The sequence below is a fragment of the Aricia agestis genome, chromosome 22, assembly GCF_905147365.1.
Source record: "Aricia agestis chromosome 22, ilAriAges1.1, whole genome shotgun sequence".
NCBI classification, from domain to species: Eukaryota; Metazoa; Arthropoda; class Insecta; order Lepidoptera; family Lycaenidae; genus Aricia; species Aricia agestis.
This window is the reverse complement of record NC_056427.1, coordinates 7,266,681-7,293,873: the sequence shown is the minus strand read 5'-3', so window position 1 is coordinate 7,293,873 and position 27,193 is coordinate 7,266,681. Positions and strand designations below refer to the sequence as shown.

The following is a 27,193-nucleotide window of genomic DNA, read 5'->3' as shown; positions in this document are numbered from 1 at the left end:
AATTTATTGAAATGATTTTCAATCCTTTGCTCGATGAAATGCTTACGAGGAATACCAAAAACAGTCTGATTCACCAATTGTTTTTCCTCTAAAGTGTTTTTTTTTGGTGTTCCGCCATCTTGAAAAAATTAATAATAATAGGTATAGAACGAGGAGCGAAGCAAGATGTGACCTTAAATTATAGAATCCAGGTACACGTGAATTCTTTCAAGCAATAACTGTCATTGTGTGTTTACGCAAAACTAAAATAGCCGAAGACGAGGAATTCTAGTGTCACCTTGCTGAAATTAGAGTAGGCGAGATATATTTAGAACGTGCGTGCGAGCGAGATGGGTACAGTTGAATGGGTTATGCGTTGCTAGGCAAAGGATTCTGAAAATAAGATCGTTCGGAGAGGTTTTACCTGTGAATTGTGATGGGATCGTTGGAGAACTAACCATCGCCACCAATGCCCGAATGAATACTATCAGGTGACCTGTCTGATCGTTTCCTGGTTAATTTTATAATTATATCTTCATTCTTTTTAACTTCATTGCTTTTAAAATAATTGAAATATTTCTTACTTGATGATGACCTTGGATTTTGGTCTCATGGTGCCTCCAAAAATGTTTGTGTGAAAAATTATTTCATTAATATGTTATTTAAATCACCGGACAATCGGACGCCTCCGTGGTCTAGTGGTACAGAGCGCGGCTCTTGACTCGGAGGTCATGGGTTCGATTCCCGCGTTGGAAACATGTAATTTCCAAGTTTGGTTAGGACAATGCAGGCTGATCACCTGATTGTCTGACAAGTAAGATGATCCATGCGTCGGATGGGCATGTAAAAAGTCGGTCCTGCGCCTGATCTCTCGCCGGTCGTGTCGGTCGTCCGTCCCACTGGGTTATGAGAGTAAAGGAATAGATAGTGCTCTTGTGAACTGCGCACACACTTGGGCACTATAAAATTACTCCTGCGTAGCTGGCCTGGTTTCAATGAAACCGTCCACCGTCACCGAAACCGGTGTGAGAGCTATTATTATTATATTATTTAAATCACCATCTTATTTGTATAATTACCTAATTATACTTTTTTTCCTTGTATTTTGTGCCGAAACGCTCGAGGGAAGCTTCTTGGAATGTTAATAGTTCTAAAATATGGCCTAAAGTAGGGTTGCCATCCGTCCGGGTTTCCCCGGATTTGTCCTAGTTTGAAGGGCGTCCGGGGTGCGTCCGGCCGGTTTTTCGAAATGTGTCCGGGTGAAATCCAAACACTTTTGATGAGAGAAATTTAACGTTTAAGTCATGCAGCAACAAACAAAAGATAAAAACTCGCTAAGCATACACACGGTTTTTTACAAATTCTTGTTGGAAAAGCAAAAATTGGCAAGACGTTATCGTAAATAGTGTTTAAGAGGTGTCCGGGGAAATAACCACATTTCGGCCAAATGTCCGGGAAGTTTGTCGTGCCTGACCGGCGAAGGGAATTTGGGTGATGGCAACCCTAGCCTAAAGTCATGAGTGTAAAAGGAAAGTTACGAGAGTAAAAGAATGGGGAGTGCTACTCTACTCTGTATTTGGCACACACTTGGGCACTCGCAACTGCGTAACTGGCCTGGTTCCATTATAATGAACAAAACCACCAGAATTCCTATTTTGCAAAGTGGTGGTTGTTATCCATAAAATGCCTTTGCATCCATTGTGATTTGTGGATGATCTATACAGTGTTTTCAGAGCGAAGTAACCACTCCTCAAATACTGTAGTGCCTGGGACAAAATTTAAATGTCCGTATGGTTGCCCGACTGCTTGTTAAGACTTGAGCAAAAGTCATCGCTTGTCGCGATGAAGTTGCTGCATTGGTCACACTGAATGTTGTTTGCCCCCCTCAGCGGTGAAAGTGACGTTTTCGGCGCGCGCGCCGCACGGTACCCATGACCCAGTTGCGGCCTTATCAGCTGTACTACTAGACGCTATTGAGGTTGCATTGGAACCAACCAAATGAGCTGTTGTATCACCAGCAGGGCAAGCACAACAACAGTAGACATGGGAAATAATCGACATACTGACAGATTTTATCGACAGAATGGCGGATTACCATTGTCTAACTGTCACTTTGTCTATTCTGCCGTAGAAAGAAACCGTTTTGCTGATAGTAAGAGCAAACAAGTCTAGGATATGGTGATTATAACAATAATATGATTTTAGACTGCGCTTTCTTATCAGCTGTACTACTAGACGCTTTTGAGGTTGCATTGGAACCAACCAAATTAGCTGTGTATCCCCTGATAGTAAAAACTAGCAATGCTAGATGTGCCTACCGTCTCCCCTCAGAACGATCTTATAATCTCCACCTACACCTTGCAAAATATTAAAAAAATAGGATTTCTGGTAGTTTTGTTCATGAATAAGATATTTATTTGGTCATTGTTGTAAATGCAAATGTTGGAGAATTAATACAATGTTCGCACATTTACAATTCAAATGTACTCAACGATGGCAACGGAACTGAATATGAAGTTAAAAACTGAGTATCAACCGATGCCTGAAAAAGTGCGGTGTTATCGTGGGATGCTGTATTTAGACTTTATTGATAAGACGCAAATGATTGATAGGTCTACTGACTGAACCTTAGAGCTAGAAAGTAGAAACTAAATACATATTTTGCATACATGCTCCTCTGACCTCTCATCATGTCATCATGTTATCATGTCATCATGTCACCCACTAAGAAATGGTTTAATTCTACCCTTTAGGGGGTTAAACAGGATTAAAAATTGCCTGCCATGAATATTTCTTCACTCGACTAAAGCTGAGCAAAGCAGGGAAGCGGGTACTCAACACGAATATGCCACCTCGATTGTAATAATGATAATTACGAATGTGATATTGTTGTTGGTGATGATGACTATAATGATGATAGTCCAAAACTGGCCATTCAAACTCGAATCTTGAGAACCGTGGAATTCCCCAAGTGAAAGTAAGTATGCCTTTCGCCACTAGTACAAATTCGTTGTGCCACCAAATATTCGCCTCCATATTTGGCCAACGTAGAGGACGTTGGCCAAATATGGAGCAATACAAGCGAAATTCATAGCTAAAACCAGCTGGCCCGGTGAACTTCGTATCACTTCCTCCCGTTAGATTTTTTTTTTTTTTTAATGAAAGAAGGGGGCAAACGAGCAAACGGGTCACCTGATGGAAAGTAACTTCCGTCGCCCATGGACACTCGCAGCATCAGAAGAGCTGCAGGTGCGTTGCCGGCCTTTTAAGAGGGAATAGGTAAGGGGAGGGTAGGGATGGGAAGGGAAGGGAATAGGCCTCCGGTAAACTCACTCACTCGGCGAAACACAGCGCAAGCGCTGTTTCACGCCGGTTTTCTGTGAGGACGTGGTATTTCTCCGGTCGAGCCGGCCCATTCGTGCCGAAGCATGGCTCTCCCACGTCGACCAAGATAAACCTTCCTTGGACTTCCGCGAGCATTTCAAGACTAAAATTAGCAAAATTGACAAACAAATTCAGCCGTTCTCGAGTTTTAGCAATACTAACAAAATTTGAAATTCAATAGATACTACATGTAGAGCATTTCAAGACTAAAATTAGCAAAATTGACAAACAAATTCAGCTGTTCTCGAGTTTTAGCAATACTAACAAAATTTGAAATTCAATAGATACTACATGTAGAGCATTTCAAGACTAAAATTAGCAAAATTGACAAACAAATTCAGCCGTTCTCGAGTTTTAGCAAGACTAACAAAATTTGAAATTCAATAGATAATACATGTATATTAGGTAGCCATGTTTGTGCTTATTAACTTCGCTATCACGGTCCGTCTTGGTCTACTTTAGAGAGTGGCCTTGGTAAGTCATCAAATACTCAATGACGCTCAGGGCATCTTCAAATTATGTATTTACAAAAGACATGTCATTAAAATAGTGATGTGAACCATACAAATATTGTAAATCTGAAAGTCTCTTTGTCTGTCCGCCTGTCTGTCTGTTACCTCTTTACGCCCAAACCACTACACCAATTTTGCTGGATATCAGTGGCGAAGGGTGAATATTTTCGGAAGGGAAGCCGGAGTAAAAAATCTACTTACCAAAACGCTCAGCACTGATGTTCAACAATGTTCGAGTTTCAAGTTTGATAATGATGCCTTTGAAAAATGCCTTCTGAGTTAAGTTGTATGCGTGACGACTGACGGCACATACGGTCATTCAAAACTAAGTTTGAAAAACGAAGTTTCCTTCGACAGCAAATAATCTGTCAGACAACAGTCTCAGCTGTACGAGTCAAAATTAACAAATCACAATACAAATTAATTTAAATTCGCGACACTGGCACTCTTCTTAACGCTAAAACAAATAACATTCGACATTTAAATATAAAACAAACAAGTTGTTTACAAACACTCATCCGCCATTTGACTCATAACAATTTTATTTCATGAAGTTCATCTTTCTCGCTCGCACTTGTGCGTTGCTAATTAACCTTTCTCCGTAATAACTCGCCGAGTATCGGCTTATTTCCGAGTATATTGGCGCGTGGTAGGGCGAGACAGAACATGAGGTTCAGTTCACAGGAATGAAAAGGACAGATGCTTACTAGGAAATATCGTTGTATGAAGAAATAACCCGCTAATTTATCGGCTTCTATCGGAGATGGCATGCACGTTGCATTGCCTATATAAATTTGTAGGCGATTAATTATTAATTCAAACTATTTTAAGTGAGAGAAACATTTATTGCATATAAAATTTTGTAGGCGTTTAGTGAATTCAAAGTTTTTTTAAGTATGTAAAATATTTATTAGATAAAAATGTATTTGGCCCATAGATTCGATTTTCCAAAAGGGAAGCCGACGGGAATCGGGTTATATGGACTCTTCGCCACTGCTGGATATGGAGATATTTTGAGTCTCGTGAAAGAACATATTATAGGATATTATCCCGGATAAACGAATTTCGGTGCAGAGTAGTTGCGGGCATCATCTAGTTAAATTCTAATGTGATAAATATGCAACGAATTAAAAATACAAAGCGATAATGCAAGATGGCGGTCGACGACGCCATTTTGTTTTTAATGTTGTAAATTAAACGAAAGAGTTATTTGATAGCAGACATGTAATACACCAGAATAACCTTGTAAATTATTACTTCACAATTAAGTGAATAATGTAGATTTTCTTTTTGGTTTGACGAATCTGATTCTATTTCATCAAGATTTTTTTTTTATTTACTTCAATTACTACACAGTAATTGTATATTATGAAGGCTATGAAGTATTTTTAAAACATATAGCTGGATGATATTATTATTTACTAACAAAAAACAGTTAAAAGTAGGACACCTCCTAATCGCACGTTTGTTCTATCGTGTGAGACAAGACAAGACTTAAGAACTAATTTAAAAAGAGGCGTTTAAGTAGATGTTGATGATGATGATTAATAATTGTTAGTACCTCTACAATTTTGCGCGAATCTCACGATCAGTGAAGTGAAAGCCGTTTTAAGTAGAGCGGAACTCAAATCACAATTGTCAAACGCAAGAAGTAAGAACCTAACAAAGAAAGGTTATTAATATAGTTTATATTCTATATTTAATTTCGCATTGACACCCGCCTCGTCTGACGTGCGGCGGGGGAATGAGGTCGCGCGTTCCAATTTTGAAATTCGGCTTTCACTGACATTTATATTTTTTTTCAATGCGGCTATCGATGATAGGCTATGATATCGATTTATGCGGGCTACTCCTGATAGATTCAGGTATTTAGGTCATCTAATCTAGCGAGAATTCTAAGTACATTAGTTATGGCTAGGATCGGTTTCGTGTCGAACCTAAATTCGGTGTAGTCGAAAGGTCGCATTAAGGAGGTCGAGGCCGCATTCCTAAAATTGTAAATTAATTGTGACTAATTATTTATACGGCTGAGTTTTGCGTGTTGGTAGTGAGGATGAAAGAATTGAGACAGAAACAGACTCGCAAATGCTACTGAAAAGTTAGTAAAAGATTGTCAAGGTTACTTGACTTTCCTCAGAAACAAAATATTAACACTGTTAAGTATACAATATACACGTCATAGATATACAATGATTTGTCCTCGACTGTCTAGTCACTTTACTAACGTATCAGACAAAGACAAAGTATTGTACAAATATATCGTCTGTGTTGATATGTTGATATGTTGATCTTTATATCAGTAAAAGGGACAATAAAACATCATCTCGTTAAAAATCTGTTAATTAACAGATTTTTAACGCTAAACTGAATTGAGCTGAAGTTTTTTTACCGTAACAGTGCAACTTATTAAAAAAAACTTAATGAAGTAACAGCAATCGAACCATTAGACCTGATCGAAGCTGTCGATGGTTCAGCGAAACTCGATCCGTCGCGGTTACGTAAAGTGAAAACAATCAGGTTATGCCGCTGAGGAACTAATGAAAGTACCGCGGCCGCCATTTTGTTCAGTTGAAGATCAATTCAAGGATAAGAATGGCTTGAGGTCTTGATAGAAGATAAAACTTTGCCTATGAACTCGCGCGCTTTTGATAATCCCTAGGGATACTCCTTCTTAGGGTAAAAAGAAGGTTATGTTATGTGTGAATTACATTATCAATTTCTACCATGCTAAGTTCCATTAAAATCTATTTAGTAGTTTTTATGTCAAAGAAACACAAAATATAACCATCCATCAAAAATTTTCATATTTTTGTAGCAGACTGTCAGCGTCTCTTCAAGGCTATTTTTAGGATTTTCAAGGGATTTCGATTCATAGAGCCATAGTTTAAATTATTACCTATAATCTACATAAAGACTAAACTGACATTTCCAAACACAAATAGTGAATACATACAACCCTAGTTGTCGTGATAAGGAATTGTTTACATATTATCCACTGAGGTCGGCTATTTGCGTCAAGAGCGCGGGCTTCCGCAAGGTCCTGTCTTAGTTCCTTTTTTATTCTTGTCGTATATTATGTATGAAATTTTTCTTGTAATTATTCAAGAATAAGATATTAATAGTCAATTGATAACTAGTCTTTTTACGTTGAAACTCAAGCAACTAGTGAATCATAAACAAGTGACCTTCATATCCTCCTATATGAATCCATTTAATATCTATGGTATTTAAAATTTTTGTTACGAAAATTACATAATAATATTATTTATTATGATATTTCCCGTAAAATAACGATTTTACTTGTCTCAGTTAGCGAGGGTTAACACGTTAACTGGAACTGAGTGCGTTGCACAATGTTTATGTACTGAGTGGGTAAGCGGGACGGAGTACGAAGGTTAGCAATTACATTTGTAGACTTTAGTCAACTAGTGACCCACGAGGACCGTACCTTTTGCTATTATTGGTTCATAACTAATGACCCATTAGAACCGTAGGTTTTGCCATAATTCTTGATTATTACTGGCGAATAATCAAGGTATTCTATACGTGGGAGAGCCCGCTTCGGCACGAATGGGCCGGCTCGACCGGAGAAATACCACATTCTCACAGAAAACCAGCGTGAAACAGCGCTTGCACTGTGTTTCGCCGAGCGAGTGAGTTTACCGGAGGCCCAATCCCCTACCCTACGCACCTGCAGCTCTTCTGATGCTGTGAGTGTCCATGGGCGACGGTAGTTGCTTTCCATCAGGTGACCCGTTTGCTCGTTTGCCCCCTTATTACATAAAAAAAGGTAATACTCAAATAATAACCCATGAGGACCGTACGTTTTACCACGGCGTTATACTGCTGTTTTCTGTTAACTCAACGATTTTATCTCAACAACAAACACGAGTGTACTCGATAACAGTAAAAGTAGTTTTATTACGACGAAAGTAGATTAATACTTTTTAAAATAGCCACGTCGATCGGGGTTCAGATATTACAGCAATTGAATGCTCTTTTATCGCAAATACAACCTTATTTATAATGACATAAGGTTTATAATTATATCATCTTGTTGACTATACCTTTAGACTAGATTTATATGCGTCCGCCCGAACGCGCGGTTTGGCGGCTAAACCGCGAGATGACAAGCAATTGTATGAACACAGCGCGACCGCGCCGCTATTTAAATAAATCGTTACATACTAATGCTTGTGATTTCGCGGTGTAGCGGCAAAAACTAAAGCCTTGGGGCCTGTTTCACCACTTTCTGATAAAGTGCCTAATTTTCTTTTCTCCATACTTGATCTGTCAAGTTAATTGGTGGATAGCCTTATCAGGAAGTGGTGAAACAGGCCATTAATGTACTATTATCTCTTCTGTGGCCTTAACTAGTTCTGTCGTGACGTTTATTTGTAGTACGACGTAGTTTACGTATCAAATCAAGAGTTCTATTGTGATTTACTACGTCATCACAAGCGTAGACATCACTTGTTAACTCTTTATTGCCTTTTATTATTGTAACGTCATCAGAATCATTTTTGATTTCAGTCTCGCCATTGTCTTTTATTTTAGCGTCATCGTATACGTCATTTGTAGTTCTAAAATACTCTTTTGACGACATTTTGTAAAATGCAGAAGCTGATTCATTCTCGATTCTGTCAATGTCATCGAAGTATAATTTTGTATGTGGACATAATGAAAGACCAACGTTTATGGAGTAAGAACTTATTGCCATTAGGTAGATCTTCAGAACTGAATTCTCAAAGTATTCGCAACCGAAACTGCATTATTGCTTATCGTTCCTACCTTTATACTCTATAGCAGGGGTCACCAATTATTAGTTTCGCTCGGGGTCCGTTTTAAGAAATAAAATGACCATCGCGGTCCACACATAAAAAAAAATCAAATGTAATTACGGAAATTACAAAGGTATTTGTATCAATGAGAAAAGTGACAATATTTGTTGCAAAAATGTGTTCATCAGTATGTCGACATCGAAATTAATTTTAACGAAGTTCATCTTCGAACATGCTTGGTCCGCAGTCCGCACACAATGGGTCGGCGCACAGTGGTCCGAAATCGCTAAATAGTGGACATTCGCAAAAAAGATCGATTTTGATGTGGATAAAAATACCATCCGATAGATTTTAAGAGGAGTAACAATAAATCCTTATTAAGTTTTTCATACAAATGTATATTTAAGGTGAAAAAAAAAATTACGAAAATGTTGTATGGGAAAGAATCTATAAATAGATTTTTTGCAAAAACTACTAAGTTTTCATTTGTTGTTTTCAGTGGTTCATTTTTGCAACAAGTAAAGTTCTAGTGGTATATAAGGTTTAGAAAAAAAATTACGAAAATTTACGTGCAGCCTTTTGCAGTAGAGGGGCTCAAAATTTTAAAATAATTTTACTAACTTTTTAGGTGTGAAAAAAAATACTATTCGATAGATTTCCTAAAGAGTAACAATAAAACCTTTATAAGTTTTGTACAAAAATGATGTTTTAAGGCGAAAAAAATAATTACGAAAATTGTATGGGTATAATATATATAAAACGAGTCCTTAAAAAGCAACAATACTTATATGTATTTATAAACATGGATAGCAAAAACAAAATTAAACTAAAATTAACTCCTGACTAAACTATTGTAATTATAATAAAATAAAAATTGTTACACACACTAATAACTCAAACAATTTCAAATGAAACTTATAAATAATAATTAAAATAATAAATAATAATCAATTAAACCAACGCGCATTACAAACATAGTGGATCTCCAATACTATCATCGCCTTGTAATGACACAACTTCACTTTCTTCGTAATCTTCTGATAAAAGAGGTCTTTCAAGCAACATGTCGACTGTGTCTGGATGAAATTCTTAGTGTTTATTTTTAGACAATTTTGGACGAATGTGAGACACATATGGATCAGAGCTTATTAAAAATAGTAACGGTTGTGTCTGATACTCTATCTTCATCAACATGCAGTATATGCATATCAAAGCCAAGTGAAATGAATAAGCTCGATGTGATTTTGAATAAACCTTTAAGAGAAAATATACTTCAATATGGTTTATCGTCTCTTCACATGTGGATTCGATGCATGGAATCTATTTTACATATATCTTATAATATGGACTTTAAAATGTTGTCAGCACGAGATGAAAACAAAATTCTTAAAAAAGCAAAAAAGGATGCCACACAACATGAGTTTAAAGAGCAGTCCCCCTATCATTAACTTTGTCAAAACCTGAGCTAATCCGTGCAGGTATGTAAACAGTTGTAAAGTGAGTGGTTCTGTTTCTGTATCATGTGCACTTTTACTTCTGAATGGTTTTAACCTGTAATATTTGTCTCTGAACTGGATTAAGAAATGTCAAACACGAACGTCAAATTTGACTAACGGAATTGTTTTTTTTTTAGGAATTGAAATGGCTTAGCCATAACGACTAACGGAAAAATTGTAAATCAAGATGAAAATATAGTTTAAAAAAAGATTAATATTTTTTATTATAAAATATACTATTTTCTAATATATAACGTGGTCAATGTAGGAATAGTTACTTTTGCACCGATTTATTGTATTTAAAGGTAATTATTATAAATGTGTAAATGGTTTTATTTATATTTTTTGGTATTTTATAAGCCCTTTATGAAAACACTGAGAAAATAACACTCCTTCATGTTTATATTATCACAAGCATGGCGATCTAGAGGAGAAAGAATTCTCTGACATTGGCAACTAACTGAGTCGGCAATTAAAAAAGAGAAGAAGAAGGAGACAAAAAAAAAGATAATTAGATATTGTTATTAAGTTTATAGAGATTATGTTTTAAGCAAGAAATTGATAAGTTTATTATATCCTATACCTATTTGATACCTACGCTAAATAATCTACCATGAAAAAGTCTTAGAAATGCATCAAACTTGTGGATTACAATTACATGCATTACAACAGAGTTGATGTCATGAGTTGAACATAGTTTGTTGAACTTGAACTCATTCTTGAACACCTACGTTTTTTTGAGCTTTCAAATAGGTATTATTGTAACATAAACAGGCAATTTATAAGTTAAATAATCCCTTTTTCGTGCCCTGTAAGGCATTTTACATTATTAGTACTGTGTACGCTGAACCAAATATTTTTCAGGATAAAGGATGATTGCTAACACTGAGATACTATAAGTACTACATTTTATAATAAAGAATTGCAAGTGTAATGATGACGAAGTCCTAGGAAGATAATATATATTCACTCAAAAGCTTTAATTAAAAGAAATTTAATAAATACTCGTTTTTAAATGTTTTTTTATTTATTTTCTCACTTAAATATACCTACCTTAGATACATATTCATACACAGCTTTCATCAATAGGTACTACATTTATCTTACACCTTATTATCAACCTAGTATCAGATAGGCAAGTGTTAAATCTCTTTTATATTATACTTATAAAAATATTTATACAGCGGAAATCTTAAACAAGGTCTTGTCACTTAAAATCAAAGAAGATGAATCAAATATCCCTTGTGTAAATATTAATTTATTATTATTAAAGGAGTTCAAATACCAACTTTTGATGAAAGATAAAAACAATATTATAATTTCAGACTTTTATTTGGCAAACCAATAACAATTAGAAACTGCATTGCAAGTTGCAACTATGGGAAATTGCCTGGGATATCTCAGACAGAGAGCGGTCAAAGGTTTTGTGTTCTTTGTGTTGTATTATGTTGTAGAATGCCTCCCGTGTGAGTATCTCTATATACTCACACAGGAGGAGTTCTGAATGTGTCAGAATTGCTCCTCAGTCACACACTGACTGCTCCAACGCAAATGCTTCAACGCATGACCACTCTGTCTGATAGGTCCCTAAAACGACCACATCTTTTTAAAATGTATAATACATGAGGACTTACTAAAGTCCTCATGTATTTTAAATTTTAATGTAATAAGTAATATAAAACTAATATTATTATTATTGAGGTACAAAAGAATTTTTGGTAATAATAATATAAGTTCCAATGAAAATATTATGTTTTATGAACAATAAGTATGTTTGTTATGCAATTTTTGTTATGTCTTTTTGGAAAAAGTACTATAAGTAATGTAGGATTATATTTTTGAGTTTTAGTGACTATTCCCATTGTATATTATATCATATTGTAGTCAAGAGAAGTTATAAATGAAAAAGTGCATATGAGAATTTAGCTAATTTGGATTTTATATTATCAATGATTTAACTTTTCTAGTAGTTTAGGTGTATGTGTGTGTGTCAATATTTATTCGTGAATATACATGAATCTAAAGTTTCAAAGGTTGTGTTCTCAAAATTCTTGTTATTGAGAAAGTAATGCCTTTGAATTAACCTCTTTGGTGCAGCTTTTATCATGCATGGTTTACAAGGAAATAGTTTGTGAAATAACACAAAGACCTACTGCAATCAAAAGATTGTACGAAATGCTCCTAAGATATGTTCCTAAGAAGTACATAGTAAGTCCTCATGTATTTTAAGTTTTAATTTAATATAAAACTAATACTTATTATTATTATTGAGGTAAGTACAAAAGTATTTTTGGTAATACATAATAATATAAGTATGTTCCTATGATAATATTATGTTTTATGAACAATAAGTTCCATATGTTTGTTATGCAATTCTTATTAAGTAAGTCTTTTTTGGAAAAGTACTATAATGTAGGTTTTTGTTTTTGAGTAAAATTTAGTGATTTACACTATTCCCATCATATAATACCATATTGTAGTCAAGAAAAGAAGTTATAAATGAAAAAGTGCTCATATGAGAATTTAGCTAATTGGGATTCTAATTGGGATTGATAATATCATATCAATTATTTAACTTTTCTAGTAGTTTAGGTGTGTCAATGTTTATCCGGAGCATGTTATACATACATCTAAAGTTTAAAAGGTTGTGTTCTGAAAATTCTTGTTAAAAGTAAGTAATATTGAATTATTTACCTCTTTGGTGCAGTGTTTATCATGCATATACCAAAATACTTCAGGTTTACAAGGAAATAGTTTGTGAAATAACACAAAAACCTACAATGCAACTATAAGATTGTACCTGTAGGTTTTTGGTGAAAATTCATACTTGTTTTACAGTAATTATACACAACACTTGTGTTCCTTATACCTTGTATGTGTTTCTTGTGTACTAAATCAATGCAGTCTTAGCTCATCGCACAAATGCAAACCTTATTGTTGACTAGACATATAGGTATACTACACCTCACTTATGTTATTATTCTGAAACCTCACTAACACTAAATGGATTACTAAGGTCTCTACGTCTTTACTTATGTATCACTTCGTGATTAACTTGAGAATACTTAATCGTTTTCCAAAAATTTGGACAACGATTAAGTATTCTCAAGTTTTATTTAGTTTTTTGGTTTTAATAACGAATTATTTTCACTAAAATATATGCTATAGACTAAAATATAACTTATTAAGTAACTAACCAACTAAATAGCAATATAATTTAAGACTAAAAAGTATGTAATATTAATAAATAAAATAACTAAAATGTAAACTATTCAGTAAAAGCTACTCGTTGGTTGGTGTTTATTGAATTGCTGTATTTGACGTAAAAGCAAGCGAGCTTATGTCAGAAGTGTTGTCATGATACCAAATGATACGAAATTATTACTCAGTTAACAATGGAGAAGTGAGTTTTGTGTCACGTGACCACTGACTGGCTGGAAAATAGAGGTCATGGTACCAAAATGCGAGCCAGTCAGTATTCTGGCTGGCTTTAAGAGCTCATGATAGAGGCCCAGACTGGAATATTGATTGATATTGTCAAACAAGGATATGGAACTATTAACGATTGTAACACTGCTAGAAGATTTTTTCGGGAATTTAGGACAACATCTGAAATAACGAAAATAGATATAGAATTAATAAAGAGATTATACGTTGTATTACAGACAGTTTCTTCTGGGAAGCTTATCAATATAGATCAGTTTCGAAATTATTTTAGGGAAACTGCAGAGCTGTATGTAAAGCTTTATCCGTGGTAATTCATGCTTGCAAGTGTTTACAAACTCCTTATACATGGTGCTGATATTTGTAAGCATTTTGGCTTTATTCCAATTGGCTATTTGAGTAAAGAAGCTTCAGAGGCAAGGAATAAAGAATTTAGAAATACTAGAGAGATGCATACGGAAATCTATCGAATAGTATTTTTTTTCCACGCCTAAAAAGTTAGTAAAATTATTTCAAAATTTTGAACCCCTCTACTGCAAAAGGCTGCACGTAAATTTTCGTATTTTTTTTTCTAAACCTTACATACCACTAGAACTTTACTTATTTCAAAAATGAACCAGAATGACCTAGCAGTTTTTGCAAAAACTCTATTTATAGATTCTTTCCCATACAACATTTTCGTAATTAATTTTTTTTCACCTTAAATATACATTTTTATAAAAAACTTAATAAGGATTTATTGTTACTCCTGTTAAAATCTATCGGATGGTATTTTTTTCCACACCAAAATCGAACTTTTTTGCGAATGTCTTCACTGACCTACAAGGATAGCTTTGCTTTGAGAGTATGGATCCGCACAATCAAAGTGACATAATTATCCTGTATAACACCTGTATATGACATACAGGAAAACATACAGGCAGCTTTTATAGAATGACGAAAGTCTGGCTGTCGCTGGATCTTGGGCCATTATGCCACTTGGATTGTGCGCATCCATACTCTCAAAGCAAAGCTATCCTTGTAGGTCAGTGAATATCATGACGTCATTAAACTGTAAATATTTGAATATGCATCTATAGTTCTCTACCAATATAACAAAGATGTCTTAGAATCAGAAAATAGAGCATCGATTTTGATAAAAGGCACAGCAGGGCTAAAATGGTCGCTTTGTAGAATCATTTAAATATGAATCGTAATATGTTTCATTTTCTTAAAATTGCAAAATGGTCACTCTGCTTGCAATTCATGTCTACAGATCGACAAGGCTTTATATGAACGTGGCGAAAAAGGAACTAACGCTGCCATCATACAAAAACGTCATTTTTGACAGTTCTCCTTTACGTGCAGCGCCCTCGCTCACGTTCATAAAAAGCCTTGTCGATCTGTAGTAATTCGTATTAATTTGACATTTGTCAGTTTGACAGTTTTGACAATTCATTTGCTGAATTGATTGAGAGGAATTGCTAAATGCGACCATTTTAGCCCCGCAGACACAGAGATTACAATAAGGATTTCACTGTACGGTTCCCGGTAGCCGCTAGCTCATAATAATAAATTAATGCGGTCGTATAAGAATTAACGACGATAATATTCCTGTCATTGAATACTCAACAGTCAACTTGCTAAACCGCGCCCCACGTAACTGGGTCAAAGGCGAGGAAACACGGTACGCTCGTTGTCTTTGGACAATGTATTTTATGAATTATGATTTACTTGATTCCCGCGATGGCTCGGACGAAACTAGTTTGTCGCTCGGGAACCGTACATTTTTATACTTTTAGTAATATGTCCATAGTCAAAGTAGACAGAATTATAGAGTATATGCCGACTTAGAACTGATGTTGAAATTTTTAAATTTGACGTATTATGACGAAAATCGTCGCTAGGGTTGTTAAATTGTTACCTACGAATTTAACACTATGGCATATTCGCTGGACGTGTTTTTCTTTGGTAGTGTATCGTATTGTTGTTTGTGTTATGGCACATGAGATTAAAATTGTCAGAATCCAATTTTGAAATCTTAATTTTAAATATTTAAAAATAAATTATATCAGCCAGCGCGAGGCACATTCTGTTCATAATCCTAGTGATACCCGACGATTTTGACATATATTGAAACCTGTCCGTTTCTTTGCATTCGAACTACTGGTTATGTCTATTGTGCCATAGTCTTTGGGAAAACGTATTTTAATTTAAACTTTGTAACTTAGTCATCTGGCTAGTGTATCTAGCTATACATGGATGACGTTTTTTTATTTCAAATCATTTTACCGGTCCTAAAGCCCCTATTCATGCAAAAAACGACAGTTTTCAAATTCCCACTTCATCCACTCGTGTAGGAAGCAACTAAAGAGTTTGCTTCTCAAGTCTCAACCCTCGCCACCAAATTGCACACTTCCGAAACTCGACCTTACAGCGCTCGACATTGACCTGCTGGCCCAGTCCTTAATGCCTATGTGACCTACTGCGTTATGGAATGGTTTGGTAATTGCGTTTACCTCTTCTTCTTCTTTTTATTATGGCTTAGTGGATTTGCCATAGTCATTTTGTTAGTTACTTCATCCACTCATGTCGTCATTTGTGGTTGGACGCTACTGAAGAGTTCCGAAACTCGACCTTACAGCGCTCGACATTGACCCGCTGGCCCACTCCTTAATGCCTATGTGACCTACTGCGTTATGGAATGGGTTAGTAATTATTTGCTTCTGACCTTTTATTTTGCCAATGTCTGTTAAGGCTTTACCTATGTTCATTCCTTAATGCCTATGCATCTATGTGACCTACTGCTGCTGCGTTATGGAATGGGTTAGTAATTGCGTTTGATTCTTCTTCTTTTTCTTTTTATAATGGTGATGAGTGGTTTTTCCAATGCCTATGTAACCTACTGCGTTATGGAATGGATTGGTGATTTTGTTTTGTTTTCTTCTTCCTTCTTCTTTTGTAGTGGTGACCTTAGTGGTTTGCCAATGCCACTGATATGTGATATATGATTAGTAATTGCGTTTATTCTTCTTCTTCTTATTTTGTTATGGTGACCTTAGTGGTTTGCCAATGCCTATGTGACCTACTGCCTAATGAAATGGGTTGGTGATTTTGTTTTGTTTTCTTCTTCCTTCTTCTTTTATAATGGTGACCTTAGTGGTTTGCCAATGCCAATGTCATCTAACTGCCTTATGAAATTGGTTGGTGATTTTGTTAGCTTTTTCTCCTTTTGAGGTGGCCTAAGTAATTTGTCAGTTTCTGTCGTTGAAGGCTTTACCAGATGTTAAGTTGTTATTATTGTTCTCTTAATTTTATATCTTCATTTTAATATTATTTTTTTATATTTTTCCTTGGCAATGTAGTTTTTGACCTTGGTATCTATGTTATCATATCGATTGTGTATACAGACGACCTTAAATCAATAAAAATTGTTAATCGATTGTTACATATTAGTTTCAATGTCGTGTTTAAAAAAATACTATCTTAAATTATTGTTGATGGCCTTATTTTTTTTTCATTGCTTGCCTAGTTGCTAGTATTGAGTCTGTTCTATTTTTAAACGTGTCTGTTGTATGATTTTTCTAAGATTCGAGTATTCATTTATTTATTTTATTTAACCTGTTTCTTCATAAATTATCTCAACTCCTAAATTTAAATCTATATGTAAAAACATGCATGGCTTGTTTTTATTTGTTTTATGCTTATCAAATCACAAAATCATTTGACCTTAAAAAAACATTTGTCACTTTCAAACCGACCTTTAAAAAAAACTTACCGATCTGTCACTTTCAAATTTCGAACGCGAGCGGCCATCTTGCCCGCGTAACGTAGCGGTGCACGTAATCGGTTTCGCCGCTCGCACTCGTAACGGATGACACAAGGAGTTACGGTACTATAGTTCGAGCATGTTATGTCGGGCCGCAGAGTGACGTAGAGCAGGGCGCACTGCGCTGGGTGGAATTGAGTTTCCAAAATATGAGGACCGCTTTCTGTGTATAGGTTAGAACTCAAAAAAGCTTGCAGATGATATTGAATTTTGCCAGGAGTAGAAGTGAACAGTGGTACATTTTTTTTTTCACAAAAATAATTGGCAAAAAAATTGGACCAATTATACGACTCCTGGCAACATTCAGAATTATTATCTGCATGCTTTTCTGAGTTCAAATCCATTTGTAGAATGGGGTCCTCACTATTTGCATACTCAACTCTACAAATCAACCGTTCTTACGCGCCAGGCTGACACACACAGACTTTTAGACTTTTAGTACTACGAGAATCCGCTGGCTTTAACTTAATATTGATGTAACGGGCCGCTTCGCACGGCAGCAATCCGCCTCGCAATGATGCGAGCCGCATGCCTGACAGATTGCGATAATTCAGAAAATATTATTCAAGCTATTTGAGCAGATTTTTGCGCTCCGCCTCGGCCTGCGGCCCGACATAGCGTGCACAAACATTAGTGGGGCAGCGACTTTCAACGCGCACTGCTCGGGTACCGTCGGGTAACTTCGGAGATATCGCTGTACATAACAAAAGCAACCGTATTACTTTTACATTAATGTTTAAGTTCGTATGCCAATTGGTTTCTTCGTGGTTACTTCCTGCCATTTTAATTGGAACTTTATCTCTATTGTTATAAGGTTGATTTTTGAGGAGTACTATCAGATCATTTGAACCGGATCTAAACTATGCAATTTAGTAAAAGTTTTGCATGGGAATGTTTTTTTTTTATTATTCGTGTTACGGTATTCTTTGCCTCTTTTCTTGTTCTTTAAAAATAGAATACAGTTTAACATATTTTAAGAGGTTTTGAACTTTGTTGGAACAGGTTCTGACTTCTCTGAGGTTAGTCATATAACTAAGTCATAACTAGATATTTTTTTTATGAAATAAGGGGGCAAACGAGAAAACGGGTCACCTGATGGAAAGCAACTTCCGTCGCCCATGGACACTCGCAGCATCAGAAGAGCTGCAGGTGCGTTGCCGGCCTTTTAAATGATGGGATGGGAAGGGAAAGGAAATAGCGAGGGTAGGTAAGTGAATAGGGTAGGGGATTGGGCCTTCGGTAAACTCACTCACTCGGGGAAACACAGCGCAAACGCTGTTTCACGCCGGTTTTCTGTGAGAACGTGGTATTTCTCCGACCGAGCCGGCCCATTCGTGCCGAAGCATGGCTCTCCCACGTAGATGACAAATTCGTTTGAGAAACGTACATTTTTACGGGATAAAAAGTTAAGAGCGCACCTGACCCTAACTTGACTACATACCTAATAATACTAAACCTAGATCTCAAAATCTGTAAGGTCTAGAAAAATAATTTTTTGACACAAGTAACTTCAGTTCATGAAGATTAAATGCTCAAGACGAAAACACGATTACTAAAAAAATGCTCGATAGTTTCTTTTTTACAAAAAACCTTGTTTTAGACACATTTTTGCTTGGATTTTTGAAGTTTGCTGTCTTTTCTTTTATATTTTTTAATATCTAAAAAGGCATTGACAAAACCTAAATTTGCTCAAAACACTTTTTTCATAATCATTATAGTTCGTCTTTTATTCAAGTAAAACTAACTTGGCGATGATTCCGCGCCGTCCTTTTTCACCTGGTATATGAAAGACGGGCGTGAGTGTGAAGAGAGGAGGATGATGTTTGATTTTTGGAGTCAGGAACGCTCTTACTATGTATTATGTATGTTCTTTCCCGGTACTCAAAGTATCTCTATACCAAATTTCAACGAAATTGGCTTAGCGGTAGGCCTTGAAGAGGTAACAGACAGATCGCTGAGCCGATTTTGCTGAAAATTTGTATGGAGAATGGAGATACTATAAGAGGATACACTAGAGCCGTTTTTACATACAAACGTTGTCCCCTGTTTCCTCCCTGGATAATTCCAGTAGAGTTATAATTTTTTGCTGCATGTTCCTATGTTTTATTTTTTTTCATAATTTAATTACTTATTAAAAAAGATAAGAACGTTCAAAAACCCCAAAAAAATGGCCAGATTTTCCACTGTGTTCAAACATTCAGAAAACAAATTTAGCTAGATTATACAAAAAAATAAAACATAGGAACACAGCTCAAGCCTTGCTTTAATTTTTAAATGAAAAAAAAAACACTTAAATCGGTTAAGTTTGAGAGAAGAAATCAGGGGACAACAAATCGTTGATTTTCTGCAGTTGTCTCTATCGCGCTCTTCGGGGGGAGGCTGTAGGCAATTGCGACAGCAATAGATATTACAAGTACTTTTTTACTCTAGCCCTTGGTGTGTCCTCTTAATAAAATGAAACCATCAATCCCGGCAAAATGTACGGTTCCGGTCTCCTAGTACTGTGTAGACTGTAGTGTGTACAAGTACAACATTTCATAAAAGCTTTGTTTCGATGATCTATCATAGGAATTCACATAATTGCTAGATCTTTCTGGATGTTTCCTCAATTCTCAGTCCATTCTGCTCCGTGATTTAACACCGTTACACAGAGTTTACCGTTGGTTTGTCAGTGAAAGTGTGAAAGTGAAACCGCGATGGAGGTGGTGTTGTTTTTTTTTTGGGGGAAACTAAAGTGGAGGTTTTTGCCACAAAGTTTTTGGGAAACTAAAGCGGTGGCTTAGCGGTGGTTTTTGCCATCAACTTTTTTGGAAACTAAAGCAGCACTGGGATTTGCCACAAACTTTTTGGGAAACTAAAGCGGTGGCTTAGCGGTGGTTTTTGCCATCAACTTTTTTTTGGATTGGTGATCAAATGACTGGATTAGTAGTGCTGATGATTGACATTTTGGGCGATATTAAATGGATTATTATTTTCTTGTTTGGCCTTTTTTCGAAGTGGGGCAATTTTTTTAACTAGGTCAGTTTTTTGAACAATGATACTAGGACATAGAGTTTTGAATTTTTAGAAAGTACACTAGTGACACAACTTTACACAGCTATGTTTCAAACTCACATACACAACTATTTTTAAACAAAACATTAAAACTTAAAAAATAATACTTATTATTTTTTTAAAATTAACTAAAAAGTATTAAATAATATTTTATATTCTTTAAAAATGCCTTTTTCAGAATTCGCCTTAAAAACCTCGAGTATTTCTGTACCCAATCTTCATGCTTTTGAAGTCGGTACTTCAATATTGCATCAACATAAGGTCGAATTGAGACACCTCATCCTTTTTGGAAGGAAGGTTTAAAACTTCATAAAATGCAAACTTTAGTATGAAATGGCTACATTCGTGGTTAAGAGTAATTTTAAGGAGTGAGCACACTGAGACGGGCCGTGCCGGGGCTCAGCGTGCCGGGGCTCATAGCAAAAATCCGCCTCCATACAATTTGTATGGAAGCGGAAATCCGCTGCGCCCCGACACAGTGTGCGATACGCGGATTTTTGCGATGAGCCCCGGCACGCTGAGCCCCGGCACGGCCCGTCTCAGTGTGCTCACTCCTTAGAAATAAGTAAGTATTATTATAATTTTCGCCATGGCGGTGTCTACTGTCTCCACTCTCCACTCTCCCGGGTCGATTAAAAATAGATATGTTTTATTCGCGAGCTGCTATCTGTACATTTCGTCTGGAATATAGGTTTTTTTTTATGAAATAATGGGGCAAACGAGAAAACGGGTCACCTGATGGTAAGCAACTTCCGTCGCCCATGGACATCTCTCAACTCGCAGCATCAGAGAGCTGCAGGTGCTTGCTTCGTTTAAATTTTGCTAAACATTGCGAAAACTCTTATTTTCATAAAATTAACGCTACCTTTGGCAAAGTACGTGTGTAACAATACATCAAGGTTGAACTAATTATTGAAAAAGCGACGTTGCTCCCATATTGATAAGGTAGATTTTTACCTAAACTTAATACTTGTTGTAGCCTTCAAAGTGATCAAATTAGTAACAACTTTAACTTTATTCAAATAGAGTTCATTTTCGCCTGCACCACTTCACACAACTTACGATTAAGTGATCAAATTAAAACTCTAGTGCTATACAAATAAAGTACATTTCTGCTTACACCACGTGTTAATCTTGAGATAAAGTGATCAAATTAAATTCAACTCTAACCATCATTATCAACTATAACCTCATACGAATAAAGTTCTATTTCGCATACACTGCATCTTAAGCTTCGAGGGTAAATGATCAAATTAAAAGCAACTTTACCGTCATACAAATAAAGTACAAATTCACTCACACCGCGTCATAACTAGGGATTGCAATCCGGATCGAAGTGAAATCCGAAAAATCCGGATAATCCGGATTTTTTGGGCCTTTGAAAAATCCGGATTTTTACTTTCAAAATCCGGATTTTCGGTTTTTTCGAATATTAGACAAAATTATGAAAAATAAGCTTTTACGTAACATAAAATTAATTTAAATATGTCGTATAATATCGGACATACAAATCCACATTTGTTTTAAGGCGCTATCACAACATTGCGTGGTCTACACGTACCAAAGTCAGAATTTCGTATGTCTAACATTCCATGGCGTAGTTATTTATTCGTTGTAATTACATTTCTGTAATATTTTTTCATTTTATTTAAAAGAAATAACGACATATTATCTTAATTTCTTATAACCTAGCTCTTATTTTACTATAATATTATTATGTTTTCTATAATGGTAATATAAATGCAATGATGATAAATTAACAATTATTTTAGAACATTTTAGTATTGAATACAATGTTGTTTCTATAAAACATGTTGTTTTTTTGTTTACATTTAGGTTCTAATTATGAATTATAATTGTTTGTGACGTAACCATCGCTGATTTGTGATTCTGTATAATTAAATAAAGGAATATAGTAAGTTAACGTAATGTTGAAAAACGATTTCAAGTTTAAATAATTGTTTTAAGTCATTCTGTGCAATAGCCTAAATATAAATACACTATCCAACTGCTGGGCAAAGGCGCCGCCCGAATCTTTCACTTATCTTGCTCCAGCGTCACCGTTTGCCAGCCCAGCTGATATGCCTCCAGTGGGGAGTTTATAACCGTGTTCTAGGATAGAATCCTTGCCAGAAGCCTAACTGGACAATATAAGCTCAACAAGCGCCTTTACAGGATAGGTGTTAATATCATTACGACCTGCACATTCTGTGACACACCTATTCACCTTCAACTTGACTCTACTGCTCTACTACAGAGCAAAAACTCTCCTAATTTACTAAAGAGGAAATTCGTAGCACCAATCTCAATCACATCATCAAATTTATGAGCAGCACTGGGTTGGAGACGGATGCGTCTAATACGAAGGAGTCACAATAGATCCTCAAAGATCGTCTTAACATCAGGATTACAATGATCTGCCTTCGGATCAAAAAAAAAAACCTCTAAGGCATAGAGCTATATATATCCTGCCTAGATGTATGTGGATAACGCGGCCAGCCCAATGGCACTTTAGCTTGGCCGTCTTGATTCCTACGTCTGTGATTTTAGTTTGGGAGCAAATTATGTTTTTTACTGTTTTGTTTAGATTTAAGCTGTATTGATCTTTGGTAGACCCTGAGTTGGAACTTTTGTAAATCGTAAATCGGTCAATGATCGAGTTTACGCATCGTTGGTTATGACGAGTGAAATACACGTCATATCAACGAGTCTGCGCTTCAGTGAGATTGGTAAGTCACCATCCTTCATGGACCAGTTTTTCTGCCTTTCTGCTGTCATAAGAAACTAATTGGCCCAAGTACAGGTACTCATTGACATAGTGAATTCCTTGCTCGTCTAACTCGACCCTACGTCTCGTACTGTTGATCACTGTTTGTGTTTTTGACCTATTTTTTGTAAGTTCCACCTCTAGACTTGCAGATCTTGGAGCATAATTTAATGATGTGCGGCCTACGGCTGTAGGCGCAAAAATGACGAAGTAGTCGATAAAGCGGAGATTGCTTAGTTTTTTCTTGGTAACTAAAATTTCACATTTTTAAATAGTTAAAAAATCAGGTATTTTCGAGTTTTTAATAATATTTTATGTACCAGATATTGTTATTTTATTCTCTTCCTTTTTACACCCATGTGAAAATCGCTAACTTAAGAAAAATGTTAATTTTTTTAAGACGTTTTATTTTGCACTTTTAAAATGAATGTTAAATAAAGAAATATAAAGAAAATAACTTAAATTTAAAGCTGTTTATCAAAAATATTTCAAAAATTACAAAAAATCCGGATTATCCGGATAATCCGGATTTGAGGATGAAAAAATCCGAAAATCCGGATTTTTTTTAAATCCGTTTTCTGCAATCCCTAGTCATAACTAAGAGATTAAACCTAGATTAAGACAGTTTAATAAAAATCGATTCTATTACAATAGGAATAAGGTACATTCGCCTGCACCACATTAAACCTCGACACTAAATTATCGAATTAAAAGCAATTCTATTCCCATACAAATAAAGTACATAATATTCGTCTACACTCAAGATGTGATATCTCAAACTTCCACGCTAAATGATCAAATTAAAACCAACTCTATTCTCATAGTGACAAGGTGCATTTTCGCCTACATATAATCTTAGGCCTCGAATCAAAATGATCGAATTAAAAGCAATTCTATCCTCATACAAATAAGGTAGACTATCGAACGCGGCTCTCCGAGGCCGCGAAACGGGGTCAGTAGGTCACTGGGTCCCGCGACCGGTCCGCGAACCGTGAACTTGATAGCGCGCAAGGTTCGAATCCCGTTGGACTGAAGAAAAAATATTAAAGCATCGAGGAAAAAAATACTTGCGGCACTCGGGGACTGCCGCATAGGCATAGCACTTTTATCAACTCATGCAATTATAATTCGCAGCATAGTCGCACGCACACAAACACCGTGCCGAAGTATGGGAGTGTTAGGTTTTTTCGTTACGGAATTTTGTGATGCGGTCGCCGCGCTCAAAGCCCGTTATGAAAGCTATGCAATAATTAAAAAAATGAAGTGAAAGAAAGAAAATAACTAAGGTAATAAAGAAATAAACAAGTGTTGCTTGGGAGCAGAAACAATATCACTCTTACTTAGGGCTGATTCACACCGGAATGGCAGAGGCGAGGCGAGCAGTTTCAGTGTCATATGATTTTAAACTTTATCTTCATTATTGTAATACGTAGTATCGCTTGATGATTAATCATATGACACTGAAACTGCTCGCCTCGCCTCTGCCATTCCGGTGTGAATTGAGAATTGAGCCTTACTGTTGCTTGGGAGCAGAAATATTACTCTTACTTACTAGTTGAGCCCGCAAGTCGCAACTCCGTTGCGCCAAGATTCGTTTATTGCGCCCGAACCGTACATTTTACCAGGACAAAAAATATATTATGTCCTTTCCCGGGACTTATCCGCATACCAAATTACAGGAAGATCGGTTCAGCGTTTTAGGCGTGAAGAGATAACAGGCAGACAGACACACTGTCGCATTTATAATATGTATTAGTGTGGATAATTTGGGTTTTTCTAGGCTGGCTCTATCTGATCATGATACTGCTCAGACATTAACTATTAAAGTAAAGAAGACTCCAAAATCAAACATCACCTGGGAATTTAGAAGAGATTACAATGCTGATAATATTCGTAAATTTAAGGAATGTATTTCAGCCTTGTCATTTTCAGAGTTAAGAGAAGAAGAAAATGTGGAAGTTACATTCAATACATTTCATGATCAAATAGTCCTTTTTTATAAATTATGTTTTCCACTGATAAAGTACGTAATAACAAGAATAGACAACGAACATTATGGCTAACTAAAAGTATAAAGAAATCATGTTTAGTAAAAAGAAAAATGTATTTAAAATGTAGAATCTCAAAAATAAATAATTACAATACAAAACAGCGTTTAATAAAATATAATGATTTACTAATAAAATGTATATACAAATCAAAGCAAATACAAAACACTAAATATATAAATAATCAAAAAAACAAGTGCAGAGCAGGATGGAAGATAATAAATGAAAACTTAGGTAATAATAATGAAGATAATGACATTGCGTATATTAAGAAAGATATGAATGTGTATACTGAACCTAATGACATCTGCAAAATATTTAATGACTATTTTACTAATATAGGAAATATAAGACCAAAGAAAGGGAAAATTACAAATGAAAAAAATACTTGTCCGATCAACATGAATAAAAACACAATTTTCTAATACCCTACAGATCCTCGTGAAGTCTATAACATAATATTATCTTTAAAGAATACCAATTCTGTGGGTTATGACGAGATACGGACAGATATTATTAAGAAGTGTGCAGTACAATTATGCTATCCACTTACCAAAATTATAAATCAGTCATTAGAACAAGGTGTTTTTAATAATTACCGCCTAATAACTTTAATTCCGATTTTAGCAAAGATCTTTGAGAAAATCATGCTAAAACGTATTAAAAAATTCTTCAATTCAGAAAATCTGCTAGCTAATGAACAGTTTGGCTTCCGAGACAATAGCTCTACTACAGAAGCCTGTTTTTATTTGAGCAAAATAATACATGAAAGTTTAAATAACAAAATACCTATCACAGGGATATTTCTAGACATGACCAAGGCTTTTGACTTAGTTAATCATGACATTCTACTGGCTAAACTAGAAAAATATGGAATCAGAGGCAAGGCATATGACTGGAGTTCCACAAGGAAATATGATTGGACCATTTCTTTTTCTGGTGTACATAAATGACGTCACAACTGCAACTACACATCTAAAAATTTTGTTTGCTGATGACACTACAATCTTGGTCAAATGCCAAAACATATTATTTTACGAACAAGAATTAAGAAATGCACTCAATGATATAATATCATGGTTGATCAAAAACGACTTACAAGTTAATCTTAACAAAACGAAAATAATACAATTTAAATATTATAATGCAATGCAGATACCCAAGAAAATCACTTATGACAACATTATTGTAGAGGAAGTGGAATCATTAAAATTTTTAGGACTTATGTTTGACCAGCACTCCAACTGGAAAGCACATGTTGACTATATTTGTAGTAAGCTTGACAAGTTCGTTTATGCACTGCGACGCTTAGCAAAGACTGTATCAATATTGGCAGCTTTATGTGCATATTATGGATATGTGTCATCCATCTTATCTTACGGTCTTATAATGTGGGGCAACTCTGTGGAATTTTATTCAGTTTTTAAATTGCAAAAAAAACGTGTTAGAGCAATTTGTGGTGTAGGGCGGCTTGAAAGTTGCAAACCCTTATTTCAAAACCTGAAATTACTAACGCTGCCTTGTATGTACATTTGAGACATGTGCATCTTTGTTAAAAAACATCCAAAATACTTTGTACAAAACAAGGATACAATGTTGCAAAAAGATCACAACGTTATCCTAATAAATTAATCATGCCCAAATGTAGCAGCACAACGTTTCTTAAAAGTCCTTATTCTATGGCTATTAAAATCTATAATAACTTGCCAAAAGATTTAGAAAAATTAAGTTTTATTCCTTTTAAAAGAAAACTAAATGAATGGCTTTTAAATAATTGTTTTTATGAAGTAAAAGATTTTTTCGTTGGTACTTATTTCTGACAGTTCTCCATTAATGACATGTGACATTTAGTATTAAGTACTTCTACTTCCTTCCTTCACCTTTTAGACTAAACTTTATAAAATATGACATTTGCATACT

General features: G+C 35.4%; 1 protein-coding gene across 2 annotated transcripts in view; it reads left to right on the top strand.

Annotated features, from left to right (window-relative positions):
- LOC121738195 (ribosomal protein S6 kinase alpha-5-like) overlaps positions 1 to 27,193 on the top strand; it is a 109,181-nt gene that overhangs the window by 46,197 nt on the left and 35,791 nt on the right. The gene's annotated exons all lie outside the window — the stretch shown is intronic.